Source organism: Lissotriton vulgaris, chromosome 5 (genome assembly GCF_964263255.1).
Source record: "Lissotriton vulgaris chromosome 5, aLisVul1.2, whole genome shotgun sequence".
NCBI lineage: Eukaryota > Metazoa > Chordata > Amphibia > Caudata > Salamandridae > Lissotriton > Lissotriton vulgaris.
In genome coordinates this window covers 985669504-985675802 of record NC_141693.1, presented here as the reverse complement: position 1 = coordinate 985675802, position 6299 = coordinate 985669504, and positions in this window count along the sequence as shown.

Sequence of the window (6299 nt, the reverse complement as noted above, 5' to 3'; positions counted from 1 at the left end):
AAATTAGTAGAATTATCTGTTAGAAAATGTATGTCTAGTTTTTGTTATGCACATACTCAGTCCATAGGCTGTTTCTTGCTCCAGCATAACATCTATAAACTACTAAATCAAAGAAATAGTTCCTGGAGAGAGTGTTTACAAAAAGAACTTGAGAAATCGAACCACAAACAGCACAAACAAGTTTATATATTCCAGAAAGCTGAGAAATTGCCACTCAATAACTGGATCACAGTTTTATCCAGGCATCCCCAGACTGTACGACCACCTTCCTCACACCCAGTGTCCCCGAAGGTAAGTCACGTAGACATCTAAATTGGGGAGAAAAAGCAAAACTTCTCCTTGTTATTACTTTTTTCCTGCAACAATGAATGTGAACACAAAAGAAAATCCACCTCCAGCAAGCTGGAATACAAATTTACCCTTCTGTCGTAAACAGTGTGCCTGTCACTGAGAAGAATCAAACAATTTCTTAATGGTAGGACGGAGCGTAGCATGTGTGCTCATCACCAGGTCTTTAAGTGGGATGAAAAAACTGGAGGGTCTCTCAAAGGGGCGTGGTTAATGTAATTAAGGGTGTGACTTAAAAACATGTAAGCTAAAAATCCGTGTTTACTTGTATTTTGCTGTTCCTGTCATTGCATCCAAATATATGATACTACAAGTCAGGACTATTGACTTTGTCAATGGTTGCTAATTGCGTAAGATAAATAAGCAGCAACAATGGTCATGGGCGTCTGCAGAAATTTTTCCAGGGGGGTTCAAAATGTTAGCTTCATCACCATCCTCCGACATGATGTGTGCCAGGTGAGGCACAAGAAACACTGGAGCACAGGATGAGCCATGGGGGACAGGAAGTAGGCTGCATATGATCTCATACACCATAGGGTTGTTGTGCCACAGCCATCTCTTTCTTTTGTGGACTTTGGAAGATATCATTCACATCTTCTAGCAGTTGGCAAAGAAAAAAGCATAGCTCAGCTGTCGACAGGAGCGGCTCTTGGCGAAAAGTTAATAAAGACAGGCATGCAAAGGGTTTAGATACCTGATGCAAAATTTTAATGGAAGGATCAAGCTGCCATTGTCTGATTAGCAATTTCTAATCTATTTTTATGTCATCACTATTGAATATACCATTTTATTCATACACACATGATCAAGGTAGTGAAGGCACTATAACTGCATTATAAAAAAACATGTAAAGTCAGTTTGCATTTGGTGTTAACATGCACAAACAAATGAGAATTAAAATATATGACAAGTGTATTTATTTTGAAAATGTATTAACTTAAATATATTAAAATAAATAAAATCAAATATATTACCATAAATAAAATAAGAGAAATGAGTAGTAGTTTTTTACAGTTTTTGTTCACTGGTTAGTGTACTGATCTCGAAAAAGGAACTGTAAACATCTGTAGTCTTGTGCAAATTTATCAATTACTTTATCAATCAGCTGTTGTTTGTTTGCATCAATTTTTGCTTGATGTATGCTCATCATGCACAAACCCGATAAGCGATCATCTGCCATTGTCGACCTCAACCAGGTTTTCACCCTCCTCACTGTGCTGAAAGACCTTTCCACTGTGCAAGTGGTCACTGGTATTGTGAGAGCATTGAGAATTGCTTGCTGGACTGATGGAAATAAATCTGTGTGGCTTAGCAAATCCAGAAATCCAATGTCTAACTCCTCATCCTTCTTTGACCAGATCATAAACCATGTGACTGCTTCGGCTTCCAAGTTTTCAATGTCGTAAATTTATCTGTTTGCAATATGGCATTTGTATTGCCATTTTTGCCATATGTTTTGGGTAAAGTGAGAACAAACTCAAATTTTTCTTGTTTTCTTTGCCAAACCGGCTTTCTAATGATGAGATGATAGAGTCCATGTATGGCACATAGATAGACTGGCAATAGTATTCATCCACAGAAGAGGAACCAAAATTAGAACAAAATACTTGATGCCCACACTGTCTGGGAAGACAAAGTTCGATGTTCAGTTTTTCTGCCAGTGTTTGAACGTTTGTAAAAATTTCCTTAAATTGTTCTTATGCTTTTTGTCTGTGACCACGGAACACAGTCAGAAGGTCTTGCACATGATTATACATCTTGAGGAAATCAAGCTGAACAGCTTGAGAGCTTGGCTTACAGATTCCAATCTTGATGAGTAATCTGAAATTATGAACAAGCAAAAGAGAAAGCTCACTGTGCTGGAGGAACATTGCAATTGAAATGCATCCTGACGTGTTTTCCCTGCTGCTGTTGTGACCATTAAGCATAATTGCTTAAAAATCTCTTCAAAGTGTGAGCTAAAAATTCGAATGTTTTTGTATTTTGCTGTCCATCGTGTTTCACTCAGCAATGACAGATTAGGAATAAGAGATCTTCTTTTTGGACTCTCATGGGAAAACTTGATGATGGCTTTCACGGTGCCAATAGAATTCCGTATATCAGGAATCGCATTCAGGGCATTAACAACCAAATTAAGTTTATGTGAAGATTTAGGATATTTTCTCTTTATTATGGATTGAACGCCACCTTCCTTTCCTGTCATTGTAGGGCATCCATCATATCCTTGGCCATGGAGTTTTTCTAAGTTTAATCCAAATTTAGAACATGTATCCATAAACATATTTGCACTTGAGGTAGCATCCATTTCTTTTAAGGTTGCAAATCCAAGTAATTCTTCTCTGATGACACCTACAGTTCTACTTGTTTACAAAACTTACTCCAAGTGACATCTGTTCTTTTCCAGATATGTCAACACTTTCATCAGCAATTATTGAAAATCCATTTGACCTATTGACTAAGGATACTAGATCTCCTCTTAATGTTTCTTCACATAATATAATCACTTCATGGTCAACTCGAACAGATGTATAACATGCATTAACTGGTGCATTTTCCAGATGGTTCTTTAGGGTGACATCTCATGCTTCAATGCGAAATTTGTACAGACTGTGCACATTTCTGGATGTACTTTTTTCCCATGTAATTCAATGTCATGTGTGCCACAAAATAAGATAGATGACAAAATTGGAAAAAACTTTTTCCGATTTTCTTCAACATGCCTTTTCACAGCGTTGTCTATTTGTCAAACAATACTTGTTTCCGGTTTCTTTCTGATCGCCAAAAAGTGAGTTGCAACCACTTGTGCGTTTTTATGACAAGACGAGGAGACATGCTTGCATGAACTTTCATGGAACTCTTTATATTTAGTGAAAGGCCTAGTTATGAAAGCTCCTTGTATCCCACGAAGAACTAGCTGTGGAAAAACTGTGCAGAACTTGCAAATTGCACCTTTTAGTTGTGGAGAGTAGCTAAGCCATGGTGAATATTGTTTAATCCACACATGACGGAAACAGCGTGTTCCACCTGAATCTTTCTTGAAGTCATACGTTTCTGGTGAAGTATACATATTTATTAGAAGATTACATTTGACATTGTCTGTTAGTTTTTTTGCTACATTAAAATACAATCCAATATCATTTATAGAAGCATCAACATCATTGCTAGATTCTGTTGGAGCTGAAAGTGGACCTGCAGAACTGCTTGTGCTTACTTCTGCCTGTTCACCATGTCTAGATTTTTTTCTTGCTTCTGTAATATCAGATTCTACATCATCCAACTTTCGTTTTGAAAAAAGTTTCGGATGTCCATTCCTAAAAAGAAATGGGGATCATTAAATACTCTGCTCATCACCAGGCTGGCTGTATTGAATAAAGTGAGTTGTAGATGGCCCCGGCCCCTTAAAACTCATACATTCCCTGAACCCTAAAATTACCCCCTGGCACCCCAAAACTCATTACCACCATGAACCCTAAAATTACCCCCTGGCATCCCAAAATTCATTACCACCCTGAACCCTAAAATTACTCCCTGGCACCCCAAAACTCAATACCACCCTGACCCCTCAAATTACCCCCTGGCACCCCAAAACCCATACCCACCCTGATCCCTAAAATTAGCTCCCTGGCACCCCATTACCCACACCAGCCCTGAACCCTAGCATTACCCCTGGCATCTCAAAACTCATACCCGCCCTGAACCCTAAAATTACCCCTGGCACCCCAAAACCTGTATCTACCCTGAATCCTAAAATTACCCCTGGCACCCCAAAACCCATATCCAGCCTGATCCCTAAAATTACCCCTGGCACACCAAAACTCCTTATCACATTGAACCCTAAAATTACCCCCTGGCACCCCAAAACCCATATCCACCCTGAACCCTAAAATTAACTCTGGCACTTCAAACCCCATACCAACCCTGAACCCTAACATTACCCCTGGCACCTCAAAACCCATACCCACCCTGAACCCTAAAATTACCCATAGCACCCTAAAACCCATATCCACCCTGAACTCTAAAATTACCGCTGGTACCCCATAACCCATACCCGCCCGGAACCCTAAAATTACTCTGGCACACCAAAACTCATTACCACCCTGAATCCTAAAATTACCCCTGGCACCTCAAAACCGATACCCACCCTGAACCCTAAAATGACCCCCTGGCAGCACAAAACTCATATCCACCCAGGGTTTCACCCACCCTGAAACATAAAATTACCCCTGGCAAACACTTTCAAACAAAAGAGAGCTGGTATGTTATGTGCTGTTTAAAAAAAAAATATTTCATAAGTATTGTTTAAGATGTATTCGCTTTGGAAAATATAAAAACTTGTAAATTATTCATCTCGTGGTGCACTTACAGTGAGGTCTACTGATTGACGGCTTCTTTGTCAACCCAAAGCCATCACAATTGAGTCCTTCTCACTACCCTGGGCACCAAGCCTGCAAGTAGAAATCCCCGAGCCTGTTTCTTTGTTACGGAAAGCTTGCTGAGGGGCCAACTGTCTCCTGCCCTCCAGACAGGTCTGAAGTTTTTTTTCTGGAAGTTGGGTCGACGAGCTGATCGGGTTCTTTTCCCAGCACTCGCCTCTTCCTTCATGTGGTGGTGATAAGTGGGTTGCAGGACGCCTGCACTTGTCACCTCTGTCATCGGTTCCATCTGAACGCCGAGTATCACTTCCCCCCTTCATACCACCAGTACCTGGAGGGGTCGCCGTGATGTCCTGCCTGAGGACGAGCCCCAGCGCCAGCCCTCCCTCGGGAGTTATTTCCTCAAACTCAGAATCACAAAAGATGGATTTAAAAAACAAATTTGCGGCCTACACATGGGCATGTGCAGAGGGGCAAGGAGGGGTGCCCCGGGGGGGGGGGGGGGCAAGTGCCCCTCCTTGCCCTCTCTGCGGACACCCTTGACTATGGCTTGTATATAATATTGAAAACACTTCCACTTAAAGCCCTGGTGGTGACACTGCAACAATGTTGCTGCTCCGGAGATTCAAAAGAGTAGGGAAATCCAGCGAGAAAATTACTCTTTTTAAAGGATTTCCCTTCCACTACAGCGCTCAACACACGCACATCAATGTGCCTGCTGTCACTGCAGAGCAGGGAAAAAAACGGACAGCCTGTGCCAGGGCACAAAACAGAGCCAGATAGAGACCCATTTCGAGGCCCCCCTTAAAAAACTGCCAGTGCTCAGACCGGCCCACTTAAAGCCCTGCTTATCTCTGGCAGACTAAACAAAGTAATGGGAATTCCAACTCTAATATCACAGTGTGATATTATATTCCTACTCGAACACCACAGGCCTCTGATTACAGTACCTTCAACTGTGTCCATGCAGCTTGGTGTGTTGCTGTCCTGAACTCGCTCACTGTAGTGCAGGTGGTTTGGGTGTAGTGCTGTAGTGCTGTCACTGCCATGAAAGCAGTGTTCATCACATAGTCATGCTCATAAAAGTTCACATCACTTGCTGGTTTATGTTGGGTTGCAAACAATAAGTCTCAGCTCCACTCAAATATTTTGAAGCCGCTGATTTGCTCAAAAGCTATCATGTTGTAGCTCCATCTTCACCAGTCCACAACCACCTTTTCTCCTGCAACACTGTAGCACCTTAACCTACACAATGGAGCTGGTTTATGTAGCCCCACTGCTTAAAGACACTTCATACACAACAACCTCTGCCATTTTGCTCAAGCGTTTTGGGGTGGAGCCCAACCATTACTCATCACCAGTGGGAAGCCCCAAGAGGAAAACACAAACATTTCAAAGTGAATTGTATTATCGCACCACAGTCACAGTGCAACTTCAGTTCAACTGCCAAACCTTAGAATCCCCTGTTCTCTTAGAAGAAGACAATCCATAGAACCAGCAGCAATATTAGCTCAGCCTCCATTACAACAGCACTCTCCGCTTGCAAGGGGCTAGATTGTGATCATCACCAAATTTGGA